Source organism: Lissotriton vulgaris, chromosome 2_1, assembly GCF_964263255.1.
Source record: "Lissotriton vulgaris chromosome 2_1, aLisVul1.2, whole genome shotgun sequence".
Taxonomy (NCBI): domain Eukaryota; kingdom Metazoa; phylum Chordata; class Amphibia; order Caudata; family Salamandridae; genus Lissotriton; species Lissotriton vulgaris.
Window position 1 is genome coordinate 1,569,488,833 of NC_141687.1, and position 14,693 is coordinate 1,569,503,525.

Consider the following 14,693-nt stretch of genomic DNA (forward strand, 5'->3'; position numbering starts at 1 on the left):
TATGACCCACAGTGAGTGGGAATGTTCCCATCCCCTCCATTCAAATTATTAGAAATTCAAACTGCCAATTGCAACCTATGTAGGTATCCCTTTCTTCAGAAATACTCGCCTTTATACATTTACCTAATTGATAAATTCTGCACATAATGTCTCAATTTAATGCAACTATTGTGTCTCCAATTTATTTTAAGTTCAATTGCTATTGAAATATTAAGAGAAATATATTTATATATTAATAAGAAAAATATATATTTATATATAAATAATGGCAGGAGTAATGAATGCAGTGACTATTCCTTGCACCTTTTATGCCATAGGAGGGAACCAGAACCTCAACAAAGTGATATCAGACATCAGAAGTGTTAAATAGTCCACAAAATAAGTGAAACGTTTATGCAAACCTGACAGTCGGCATGCTGAGGTTAATCTCGTTTGCAAAAAAAACACAAATAACTTCTCAAACTATCTAAACAAAAGCAAAGAGACTATGCCACAAAAATCTGCATGTACGCAAAAGACACGCAGGATACTTAAAAGCGGCGGCAAAATAAAATGAAAAGCGGCCGCAAAATGAATAGTTATCTGCTCAGCTGATGCCCTGAAAGTAAATAAACTGGGAGGGGGGAAAATAAAGAGAGAAAGGCCATAATCATATCCTGCCTGCCTCCACATCAAAGCCATCTGTTGCTTCGCGCTCGGCCTCAGGGCGGCATTTCTCCTCCCCTAATTATTCACTGCATGGCCGGCCGGCACATCAAAGGCTGCTGCTCCCCATGCGTCTCGTCACCCTTCCTCCCTTGTTTTACTTAGCATAACATTATCAAGGACAGAAGGAAGACATTTTCTAAACAATGGTAGCTGTATCCTACGTCTGGGCCTTTGAAGCAGCTCAACTTTCCTGTTTGGGCATGTCGCAGGCACACAGACATGTAGGCTAAAGTAGGGCAAAGGTAACCCACCTCGGTAGTCGGAGTTAAAAAACAGACTGGAGTTTTGTGCACAGGAATAAAACGTGTACTCACTGCGTATCCTTATGCATTCGATTTCCCAGTGCTTGGACATTAGACTGAGGAATTTGGCAAACACTAATTTCGGTTTCATATAAAACGTTAGAAAACGTTTTCTCTTTTATAAGCAGCCCCTCTGAATGTTAGCGTTGCAAGTGGTTTTACATACGTGTGTGAAAGGAGTAAGATTCACATGCATTAACATTTTAAAGTGCTTATGTAAATATGATGCTACTGCGAGAAGAGTAATCGAAAAGCAGGTCTTAAATTAAAAATCCAAATGATGTTATCCGTACAGTCCATTTTGGATTTAGAAGTGGGACAGCCGATGCCGTGCGCCGACCAAAGGATATGTTTTTTCACATCGCATTCTTCTTACTCGCTAATAACAACCCTCACGGCAATAAAATCCTCGCGCCAGAGCTTGATTGCCGGATCTCCTCATATCTCCTCAAGTTACTAAGTGTTACCAATTGCCTAGCAAGAAAGAGTTTGTCATTAGCCATACGTGACAAACACAGATCAGACTTGCAGTTGAAACAGTGGGGGATGTGGGGTTGTAACAGTCTGAACTTCAGAAGCTTATTAAACTAATTAATCTGATACTTTTGAAAAGCATGTTTTAGGCCCCACACCAACTGTGCTGCATTTAGTGGAAATAAGCAACAAACAAGCATTGGAAATGCAATAGGTCTCGCATTAGAAAAGTTGGAGCTATTGGTTTTGTAAATGACAATTTGTTTTATGTGTTGGTCTTGAAAATAGCTAAATTATTAGCTTTGTCATTTACAATGCCAATAGTTTTAACTTTTCGCAAACGTGACACCTATAGCATTTGTAATGTAATATGTGCTGTATTTACATGACTATAAATAGAAACAGGCTTGTAAATACAAACGTTTAGTTTTGTGAAAATGCACTACCATGCGACATGTGAACACATTTCATGCTGGCTAATTATTCCAATTTGTTTAAATATTTACAACACTTAATTGACCCTAGTAGCCTAACAAAGTCAGTACAGTACCTTAGCTGTTGGGGGAAGCTTCCCCTTCCTCTCCTATACACACTGAAATAAACATGGCTGTAAATGTGTCAGGTTGTCTCGGGCCACAAGCACAATAAGGGAAACAAGAAAAACAAGCAAAAAAAAATAAAACGAGACACGGCCATCCGGCCGTGAAAGTGAAACTACGGCTGTCCGGCCGTGAATAATTAGGGGAGGAGCAGCCAGGAGAGAGCAGGAGCGGAGGCGCCAAGCTGGGGACCCATAAAAGGCATATCCTTGAAGGCCTGCACGTTTCTGGAGAATCCTGTGGCATGCCTCCACGCATGCCGACAAACAATACTGCTCTGAATGTTTGCAGTGTTTAATGTGGAGTCTCTACTGTGATTATGATTAGTTATGGACCGTAAAAAAAATATAATATTTAACAGGGATAATACTTTGTTGGCAAACTCGATAATTAATTCTGTGCCACTGGGTAAACTTGTAGTCCTACTTCTATGTTAGTGAAGCGTCACTATTTGTAGTGTATTTAATCTCGTCATCCTACAATGTTGACCTTTTAGTCTAAGCAGTCTACAAGCTTCATTTTTTTTGCCCTACAAAAGAGCCAACGAACAGATATAAAATAAATATTGAGAACGGTCTTGCCACTCACTCTCTTTCACGGGGACTTGACCGAGATCTGTACATATACTTTGTAGGCATTTTACAAGAAGTGTTAACTAAGTATCTCGGAATAAATGTGGGTGTAAAATGTGCTGCTTTCCTAACCAGCGTTGTTGCTGAAGCGTGCTTCCGACTCTAGCTGTTTTTCTCGGCTCCGCCCTTTTGCTGACAAGCCGTTTCCTGCGAGAGTTAAAGGGCTGCCAAAAAACCCGGTGGGCGGCAATTTTCAAGAAAGCTATGCCTGGCCGTGTATGAAGCGAAAACATTTAATAACAAAGACAGGGGCTGGGTAAACTGCGGACAACACAATCAAATTAGACCTTAAACACCAAAAAATAAGTCGCCCGCACATGTCACAGGTACACTGGGCCTTATTTGAATATATATGAAAATGCTAGTTTTTGCTTTTTAATGCAACAGCAATATGCATATAGGAGCTATTGAAAGTCCCAGAAATAATTGTTGATAAAAAAAAACGGACTCTAAAGCTACCACAACATGTCACGCGATTGACATTTATACACCATTAAACACGTCTTTGTTATGGTTGGGAAACGTTAGTCATTGTATTTAATTCGATGGTAAAGATGTTTACTAGCGTTATCTGCATACACAGATTTCTCACTAACCGTATAATAGATTTAAAAGGCATCTTGTCGAATGATACAGCAGCCACGTGGCCAGTTTTCTAATGGGAAACCTGCCAGCATATGTTTTACACCAAGACGTTGCCACTTTGCGACTAAAGATTAAAAGTATTGCGACAAACTACATGTCCCAAAATGCAGAGTGAAGTGGCTTAAGTGGGGTCTGGTAGTGGTTTCACGTGGCACAACACATTACATTAATATATAGAAAATAATATTTTATTAAGGAAGCCTTAGTTAGGAGAACATTTTGCAACTAAAAATAAAGAAAAATTGCATTTGTATTTGAGGTGTAAAGAGGGGGAAAGCAAAAATAGAAACTTTAGCGTTTGATAGTGTGCGTTTCACAAAGCACGGTGTCAAGTAGGTAAAAGTTAAAATGTGGCAAGTAGTTGAATTACTCTAATGTCACGAGTTCTAAAACGCTCTTCGACCCGTAAAGAAAGGCAACAAGCGAGATAAAACGATGAATAATTAGGGGAGGAGCAGCCAGGAGAGAGCAGGAGCGGAGGCGGCAAGCTGGGGAACAGATGGCTGGCGATTTGATGCTGTGCACGCACATTTTAGCTCAATGCGCTTGTGCATTGAGCTAAAAGCGCACGGCACAGCATCAAATTGCCAGTCTAGTTAAAGTCTGTTTAAGCCCCTATAGTTTCGCTCCACTCAATGTGCATGCGCATTGACAGGCGAGACCTAAAAAATCATTCAGTCTTCTCAGAATGTGCCACTCTGCTTAAAATGTCCATCAACGAAATGTTCGGTTCTGCCTTTGAATCTGCTGTGCTTGAAAGGAAGATGTGGCAATGAACAACACGGCTCCTTTTATTGAGGCCCCAACATTTACTTCAGAAAGGAAAACTGTTAATAAAAGCATTTTGGTGCATTAGCAGTGTTGCTGCTGAGTAGGAAGAACGCATACATACTTTGATTACAAATAAATGTTTGGTGATTTTCAAGTTGGTTCTGACGAAGTTCAAAGTTCCCTATTGCAAAGGAAGCAAGCATTCTTGTATAATTTCTCGTTTTGAGTGCCGAAGACAATTCAATCATATTGCACCATTAGAAATGGAAGAAGGTAAACTTGAGTGGAATGTTTTTATAGACCCAAAAAAGAGGATTAGAGTCTGTTTCAATAAAGCAGAGTGTGATAATGGAGAGGGACAATGTTTATTACCGGGACTAGGAACCTGGTGAATCAATTGAATCGCGTGTTGCAACCTTGAGAATGTTAGACACCACATGTTCCTTTAGTAACATGAACACAATGATTCACAATCAGGGAGTGATGTTAACCATGTGCAAAACACTGGAAATAGTTTTATGCCCCAGGAGGGAACCAGAACCTCAACAAAGGGGTATCAGCCATCAGAAGTGTTAAATAGTCCACAAAATGAGTGAAACGTTTAAGCAAACCTGACAGTCGGCATGCTGAGGTTAATCTCGTTTGCAAAAAAAACCCAAATAACTTCTCAAACTATCTAAACAAAAGCAAAGAGACTATGCCACAAAAATCTGCATGTACGCAAAAGACACGCAGGATACCTAAAAGCGGCCGTGAAATAAAATGAAAAACGGCCGCGAAATGAAAAGTTATCTGCTCAGCTGATGCCCTGAAAGTAAATAAACTGGGAGGGGGGAAAATAAAGAGAGAAAGGCCATAATCATGTTTAGAAAAACATCTAGACGCTATTGCTACAACCATTTTTAACCCTGCAAGGAAGCAAGCATTCATGTATAATTTCTTGTTTTGAGCGCCGAAGACAATTCAATCATATTGCACCATTTGAAATGGAGGAAGGTAAACTTGAGTGGAATGTTTTTATAGACGCAAAAAAGAGCCGGGGGCGGGGAGCAGAGCCTTTGAAGAGCGTTTGGCTTTGATGTGAGGAAATGCGAGCGAGAAAATCCAGAAACACCAGGGGGGGCGCAGAAGCAGATTGCCTTCAAGGCAGGAGGCAGGCAGAAGGCTCGGGAGGGAGGCTGAGGCTTTGATGTGGGGAAATGCGCGTGCTTGTGGTCACGTGATTTCGTGTGAACTGTTGGAAATCCGCACTCGCAATCCCCATGGTTTAACTTTCTGGTTTCACCGCAATAGGTCTCTCTGCCAGACTTAAAAACGATTATTACAGTTACAGTAACAGATAAAAGGTAAGTCAGTGTTAAATCCATTGCTGGTTCCTACAAAAGCCTTTTGACCCCACCACATAGAACTTAAAAAACGGGATACAGCATAAAGAGTTGATATTTCACTGTTGTATTTGAGGAGCCTAAATGCTTCTTCACACCATTGTGTACCTAGGTTTCTGCACAATTGTACCAACCATCTTTGTCTAATTTTTTGATACCCAGGACGGTGAACAGTCAAAATATCGAGTCCAAAATATTGAATGGACATAATATCGAGTTTTAAATATAGAATGGACAAAATATCGAATGGACAGAATATAGACATCAAAAATATCGTTTTTAAGGCAAGTAATGTAATATCGAATGTTAAAAATATGGAAAGTTAAAATATCGAAGTATATAATATAGGTATATTAAAATTATCGATTTTTTAATAATATCGAATTTTTTATAGTGTTTTTTATGTTATTATATGTGTTGAAAAGTGTGTATTTATGTTATAATTAATTTTAATTAATTAATGCTGTTTTTATAATTTTTGCGTAATTTCATTCTGTAGCGGGTTGTGGGTTTATAGGGGAATAGGATGGGAAGTAATTTAATTATAATTAATTAAATATGTAAATTGATTTATTGGTATTCATTTTTAATTAATTGTTAATTATTTATATTTGGTAATTAATTACATTTTAATTGGTAATCAATATTAATTAATTGATTAATTGCTAATTATGTTAATTTTACTAATTTATTTTCTGTAGCGGGTAGTGGGTATATATGGGAATTGGGTGGGAAGTAATTGAATTATAATTAAATAAATATGTAAACGTATTTATTGGTATTTAATTAGAATTAATTGTTAATTAGGTTTTTATGGGTAATTAATAACATTTTAATTGCCAATTAATTTAATGTAATTGATTAATTGCTAATTATGTTAATTTTACTAATTTATTTTCTGTAGTGGGTTGTGGGTTTATAGGGGAATAGGGTGGGAAGTAATTTATTTATAATTAATTAAATAATTAAATGTATTTGATTGTATTTAATTCGAATTCATTGTTAATTAATTTAAAATTATTAAATATTTAATTGTTAATTTGTAATTAATTTGTAGTAATAGGTAACTAATTGTAATAATTAATGTTAATTAGCAATTTTAATAGATTAATTATTATATTATATTAAATTGGTAATTACTTTTAAATAATTTTTTATAGATATTAATTTATGTTTCTTTAAATAATATATGAATTATTTAATTTCCCTAATGTTGCACTCTCTGGAGTGGGAATAGTATTTTTAACCCTTACGCTATCCAATGCTTTTCCTACTGTTGCACTCTTTGGAGTGGGAATAGTAATTTTGACCCCTACGCTATCCAACGCTTTCCCTACTGTTGCACTCTTTGGAGTGGGAATAGTAATTTTTACCTCTACGCTATCCAACGCTTTCCCTACTGTTGCAATCTTTGGAGTGGGAATAGTAATTTTTACCCCTACACTATCCAACGCTTTCCCTACTGTTGCACTCACTAGAGTGGGAATAGTAATTTTTACCCTACGCTAACCAACGCTTTCCCTACTGTTGCTCCCACTGGAGTGGGAATAGTAAATTTTACCTCTACGCTATCCAACGCTTTCCCTACTGTTGCACTCTTTGGAGTGGGAATAGTAATTTTTACCCTTACGCTATCCAACGCTTTCCCTACTGTTGCACCCATTGAAGTGGGAATAGTAATTTTTACCCCTACGCTATCCATTGCTTTCCCTGCTGTTGCACTCTTTGATGTGGGAATAGTAATTTTAACCCCTAAGCTATCCAACGCTTTCCCTACTGTTGCACTCCTTGGAGTTGGAATAGTAATTTTTACCCCTACGCTATCCAACGCTTTCCCTACTGTTGCACCCACTGGAGTGGGAATAGTAATTTTTACCCCTATGCTATCTAACGCTTTCCCTACTGTTGCACCCACTGGAGTGGGAATAGTAATTTTAACCCCTACGCTATCCAACACTGTCCCTACTATTGCACTCTTTGGAGTGGGAATAGTAATTTTTACCCCTACGCTATCCAACGCTTTCTCTACTGTTGCACCCAGTGGAGTGGGAATAGTAATTTTTACCCCTCCGCTATCCAACGCTTTCCCTACTGTTGCACCCACTGGAGTGGGAATAGTAATTTTTACACAGATTATGTTACTATATATATATATGTTTTAACAAATATGATTACAAATATTTTTTATAACTTTAATTAATTATTTAATTAATATAAGTTAATTTAAGTATTTTTAAGTATACTTTAGTAATTAATTTTTAATATTAATGTAATTTAACATTGTTTTCAATAAAGTCGATATTTTTATGAACTATATTTTAGTAAACAATATTTTTTACTTGATATTTTTGTACTTACCTGTTTGTAGATACAAACTCGATATTCTGTCTGTCGATATTTTGTCAACGATATTTTTGATAGTCGATATTATGTCCCTCGATATTATATCAGTGATCCATCCAGGACAGAGGAAAAATACTTAGAGTGCTAAGCCTTTTTTTTTTATATTTGAGGTAGTTTGCGCTTAGGCCTCTGTACTTTTTTGACCACATAAGGTATCCACACCAAATTTGTGTCCTTTCCTTACAACTTCATGGGGATTATAAAGGTATTCAGGGTTTGTTGATTCACCTGGAGGGGACACAAACATTTGCCAAAATACAGCTAAATGTTTTTTGGGGGGAATTATGGGAAAAAGTGCTGCAAATGAAAGGGTCTGTTTTTTTCCCTGCAAATGTTATGAACAAAGGGTTTGCGGGGATGAAATCACCATTAACCCAGCTTTCAGGGACTGACAGACTTTTGTCAGAAAACCAAAATGTTTTACACAGTTTAGGCACTTTACGGGTTTACAAACTTCTTGGTAGAAATGGGTATGAAAGCAATAATGGATCTTGGAAACCTATACCTTTTTGAAAAGTATACACATTTCTGAATTAAGCAAGGGCCCATTTGTGTAGATCCTTCAAGGGTTTCTTTATAGAAACTAACAGTTGAAAAAATGAAAAATTGAAAATTAGTTGAAAAAACAGCCATTTGTGCCAACGTTTTCACCTGTAACTTCTAATTATGACAGATGTTTGAAAGCAATATATCTAGGCTTTCCTGTTTTCAGTTTCTATTTTTGGTAAATTCTGGTGGGGTTTTTTCAGTTTTTGCAGTACCTTAAAAAGACAGTGGTTATCAGTGGTTACACATTTTCGTGCCATTAATACAAACAGAAACAGTGTTTTTCCGGTGTTTAAGGAATTTTTATTTATTTTTAATTATTGCTTGCTTCCTGCACTGATAGAGTATGTGTCAAGATAGCATGTGCACAGGGTATATGGGGTCCAAATACACTTTACTGCACCAGAATGGACTACAAAGTCAATAGCATTCTTCATTAACTCTGAAGATTGTAAAGATGCTTTCAGCATGCCATCTAGCAAGTGACAAGGATCTCCTACAGGGAGGAACTTCAGCTCAGGTATCGATTTTGAGAGGCCATCATACAACTTTTTCATACACGTAGCTGAATTACTGCAAATACAAAAAATATCACTCCAATCTTTATTGAACTTGGTAGGAACTTTTTTCTGCAGCATTGCAAGTGACACTGCATTCCATGTTTACCAAACGTCGGGTGTCATGTTTTCAACACTATCTGAGATGTTTAGTGACAACATTCTTTTCACATATACCTTTCACTTCATCTTGCATCTAATGTTTAAAGCCTGGGGTGTTTGGCAATTCACTTGCAATCAATACTGACTCGTTAGAAAAGGGGCTGATATATCAAAGGATTTTACCCATTCTCTGTCTGTGGGTAAATGTGATGGTACCTATTGCAAAAGATTCTTATGAAACCAGCCATTTAACCTATCAGTGAAATCAAATGTAGCCAAAATATCAAATAGGATTTTGATATTTCCTGATTCTCTACAGTTTATAAAATAACTAAATAAGACACAAAACATGGTTCTTGACCCTGGCCCTGACCGTTGACCCTGTCACCAGGCAGGTCGCCCCCCTAGCCACCGCCTGGTCCTCCTTGTGCTGTGTGCTGTGTGCTACGCTCTCTGAGCTCGCCGTTTTTCACCCCGCTGTGTGTTTGCCATTTTTACCCCTCTGCTCTGTCCCATTAGTTTCCCCTCGCTCCCCTTGCCTTCCGCTTCCATTTAGCTTTGTTTAATTGTTCTTTTTGTAATTTGTGCTTTCCCCTCGCTCCCCCTTGCCCTCTGTGCCCTCCCGCCTCCCTCCCCGCCCTCGTTTTCCTGCCGCTGTTCCCTGCGGCCCCGCGCCCTCCGCTCCCATTCGCCACCCCGCTCCCGTCTCCCAGCTGCTCCTCCCTCCCTCAGCCCCTCATATGGAGGACGCACGGTGTACGCGCAGCGGACGCGTGCCCCGGGTGCGCCGATTGTGCGCCGAAGGCACGCCAAAGGCAAGCCCGTCTGCGCCCATCCGCGCCTGGACCGCGCCCACGCCAGAACCCCTGGTCCGCGTCGATGCCAGCCCACCCAACGAACTTACGACGCCGCAACACTCCACGCACTCAATGCCGGCTGGATCCCCGCCTTCTACCGAGCCACCCCGAAACGCACCCATGGACCCTTCACCTGCCGAGACTGCTGATTCACCTGCCTGTGAACCTGCACCGTACCCACCAAGCCGAGCCCCAGCAACAACCACCTCAAGTGCATCCTGCTCAACACCCGCTCCGTCCACAGGCACGCCGTCAAACTCTGGAACCTCCTCGACTCAACATCACCAGACGTCGCCTTCCTCACAAAAACCCGGATGAACGCCTCCTCAGCCCCCGACATCGCCATAGCCGTCCCGGATGGCTACAAGATCAGCCGGACAGACCCCGTCAACCAAACCGGTGGAGGCATCGCCATCGTCCACAAAAACACCATCCGCATCACCACCAACTCCGACGACACCCTCACCACCGCCGAACACCTTCACTTCCAGATACACACCGACCCCAAGAGCACCCTCAGAGGCACCCTCATCTACAGACCCCCTGGACCGCGCACACAATTCAGCGAAGCCATGGCAGACTTTGTCAGTCCACACGCCCTCACCTCCACAGACTACATCCTCCTAGGGGACCTCAACTTCCACCTGGAGAACAACAAGGACTGGAACACCGCCGCCCTGCTGGACAACCTCGCCAACCTCGGACTCAAGCAACTGGTTAACACCCCCACCCACTACGCTGGCTACACCCTCGACCCCGTCTTCTCCTCCCAACAAGCACATCTCCTTCAGCCACTCCACCGGACTACACTGGACAGACCACAGCTGCGTCCACTTCACCTTCAGGAAAACCACAACCCACCACCACCCGCAACAGATGCCCCACATAAGCTGGAGCAAGATCACCACCGACCAGCTCACCACCTCCCTCAGCCAGAACCCACCCACCAACACAACGGACCCTGACGAAGCAGCCCATAACCTCACACAGTGGCTCACCGAATGCGCTGATGAACTCGCACCACTGACGAACCCTCCCAGCAGACCCGGCAGCAAGAAAGCCTCGTGGTCTGCCGCACCCTCGAGAAAGCCTGGCGCATCGACCAAACAGCAGAACGCATGACCGCCCTCAAGAACGCCACCCGCATACACCACCAGCTGATCCGCACCACCAAGAAGACAGCTTTCAAAGAACAACTGGACAACAACACCTACAACAGCAAGGAGCTTTTCAACATAATCAAAGAGCTCTCCAACCCCAGCGTCTGCAACATCGACATCACCTCCTCGCAAGACCTTTACGACTCTCTCGCCTCGTTCTTCCACCGCAAGATCGCCAAAATACACAACAGCTTCGGCGTGCCAACCACGCACCCAACCATCGAGCTAGCGCCCCCCCACCACTACCCTCTGCACCTGGACCCCTGTCAGCACCGAAGAAACCACCCGCATGATGAACACCATCCACTCCGGCCCCTCCACGGACCCCTGCCCACACCACATCTTCAACAAAGCCGACGCCGTCATCGCACCCTAACTCCGGAACATCATCAACAACTCCCTTCACATCCGCCACCTTCCCGGAGAGCTGGAAACATGCCGAGCTGAGTGCCCTCCTGAAGAAACCCACCGCCGACCCCACGGACCTCAAGAACTTCCGCCCCATCTCGCTCCTCCCCTTTCCAGCCAAAGTCATCGAGAAGATTGTCAACAGACAACTCTCCGCCTACCCCGAGACCAACGGCTCCCTCGACCCCTCACAGTCCGGCTTCCGAGCAAACCACAGCACCGAGACCGCACTCATCGTAGCCACCTTCGACATCAGGTCCCTGCTCGACAACGGGGAAACTGCTGCCCTCATCCTCCTGGACCTCTCAGCAGCCTTCAACACCGTATGCCACCGCACCCCAATACAACACCTCAACAACACCGGAATCCAAGGAACGGCCCTGGAGTGGATCATCTCGTTCCTCGCTGGAAGAACCCAGAGAGTCCGCCTCCCCCGTTCCGATCCGTGGCCACCGAAGTCATCTGTGGCGTCCCTTAAGGATCCTCACTCAGCCCCACCATCTTCAACATCTACATGAGCCCTCTCGAAGCCATCGCCCGCCAACACAACCTCCACACCATCTCCTACGCCAACGACACCCAGCTGATCCTCTCCCTCACCAACGACCCCACCACCGCCAAAGCCAACCTCCAGGAAGGAATGAGAGACGTCGCAGAATGGATGAAGATCAGCCGTCTGAAACTAAACTCAGACAAGACGGAAGTCTTCATCCTTGGACCCTCTCCCTCCGCCTGGGACGACTCCTGGTGGCCCGCAGCCCATTGGCAGCGCACCTAAACCAACGGACCACGCACGCTACCTGGGCTTCATCCTGGACTCCTCCCTCACCATGACCAAGCAAGTGAACGCCGTCTCATCATCCTGCTTCAACACCCTGCGCATGCTCCGAAAGATCTTCCGATGGATCCCCACCGAAACCAGGAAGACGGTCACCCAGGCTCTCGTCACCAGCCGTCTGGACTACAGGAATACCCTCAACGCTGGAACCACAGCCAAACTCCAGAAAAGACTCCAGCGCATTCAGAACATCTCAGCACGACTCATCCTGGACATCCCCCGCCGCAGCCACATCTCTGCCCACCTGAAAGACCTTCACTGGCTCCCCGTCAACAAGAGGATCAGGTTCAGACTCCTCACCCACGTACACAAGGCTCTCCACGACACGGGCCCGAAGTACCTCAACAGCCGCCTCACACTCTACACACCCAGCCGCCAACTCCGCTCCGCCAGCCTCGCCCTCTCCTCCATTCCACAATTTCAGAAATCCAACATTGGAGGAAGATCCTTCTCCTACCTGGCAGCCAAGACATAGAACTTCCTCCCCACTCACCTTCGGCTGACCCAGGACCATCTCTCCGTCAGGAATCAACTCAAGACCTGGCTGTTCGAGCAGTAGCGACTCCCCTCCCCTCAGCGCCTTGAGACCCTTACGGGTGAGTAGCGCGCTATACAAATTTCGATGATTGATTGATTGATTGATAGACTAAAGACCACAAAACTGAAAAGGCAGAAGGAAGAAGAGGCAATGTTTTAGTGACATCCCTAAGCAAAACTCAAGCAGAATAATTTTAGCCTAGTCTTTCTTGATGCTACCTTGTATAACAAAGTTACATTGCATTGGCCCCTTCAGGAAGAAATACAAATGACTCTTTCACTCATCTTTTCATTTCTTTGAATGACAATTAGTTTGTGGTTGCAAAGGTATTTTTTCAGTGTTTATATGTTTACACCGATGATGGATATTTTCCTTTCGGTGGGCTTTTATCAGTTAATATAGTTTTAAACCTATTCTCACTTAGATCTGCAGATCCATTGCAGATCTACAAACCAAAAGCCCACATACAGTACTTAACCACAAAATATTTTAGCTCTGCGGCAGATCCACCGATTCATTCCCAACCAAAGCACTCATTCAAAACAACAACAGATTTAATACAGAGGGCCTGTGAGTGGCTGCATAGGTGTGTGAGAGAGTGTGTGAGTTTCTATGTGGGTAAGTGAGTAGTGTGTGGGTCTGTGAGTGGATATCTCAGTGGCTGAATAGATGTGTGAGTGGTTGTATCGGTCTGTGAGTGGATATCTGAGTGGCTTTATGGATGGGTGAGTGGTTTTGTGGATCTGTGAGTGGTGTTGTGGCTCTGTTACTGGACACATGTGAAAAGCTGGATATCTATTGCAGTACCCCCCATTTTTTGCCTGATTTTTAATTGAGGTGTACTGTGTCCCTGCTAACCATGTTGCCTGTACCGATGTTCTTTCCCTAGAAATTTACCACAATTGGCACAACTTCAGTTACTCCTGTAAGTCTCTATTAAATGGTACTTAGGGCATGGGTACTGAAGAGGGCACTGGTTGTGCTACCCCAGGGACCACTCACCAAGACTATGCACTCTGCCATTGCAGGCTGCATGTCTTGGTGCAGAGAAATTCAAAGAGTTGACATGGCACTGTGTATATTCTGCATAAGATATAGGTAAGTCACCTTACTGCAGGTCTATAGCCCTAAGACAGGGAGCACTATATCCTAAATGAGGGCACAACGGCATGAGCAGATATGTCGCTACAATGCCCAGTCTGTTCTGAGATGTTGTAAGTGCAAAGGAAGCCATAAATTGTACATGAGCTGAGTACTTGACAACATGAGTTTCCTAGCTCCATGATGGCTTCACTTGTTTCTAAGATGTTTGGTATAAAACATCTTGTCTTAATAAATCCTCAATGATGCTAGTGCTGGATTTATTAATAAATTCACATCGGAGACCCTTTTAATGGGTCTCTGAACACCTGCCAAGCCTGATCTGGTCTCTGACATGTTTTCACCAGTCTGCCACTACCAGACATGTTTCTGACCTCATAGGATTAGAGTCAGTGCTCTAAGATGACAGAGACACAGCCTCCTCTGGACGGATGTGCTTCACACCTCCTCTAGGAGAGGATGGCCTTCCTGAGTGGGAAGCTTCAAAGATTATGCTGTCTCTGAAATCCAACCCCAGAACCTCCAGATAGTGGGGGAAGCCAAGCTCCCTTGCTCCACCACTATGCAAACGTACCTCCTGACACACTTCTATTAGGAGGATGAAGTCCCCTTGGCTATTGAGGGTTCTCGGGGACCAACTTCCCCTCCTGCCACCTCCAGCAAGTCC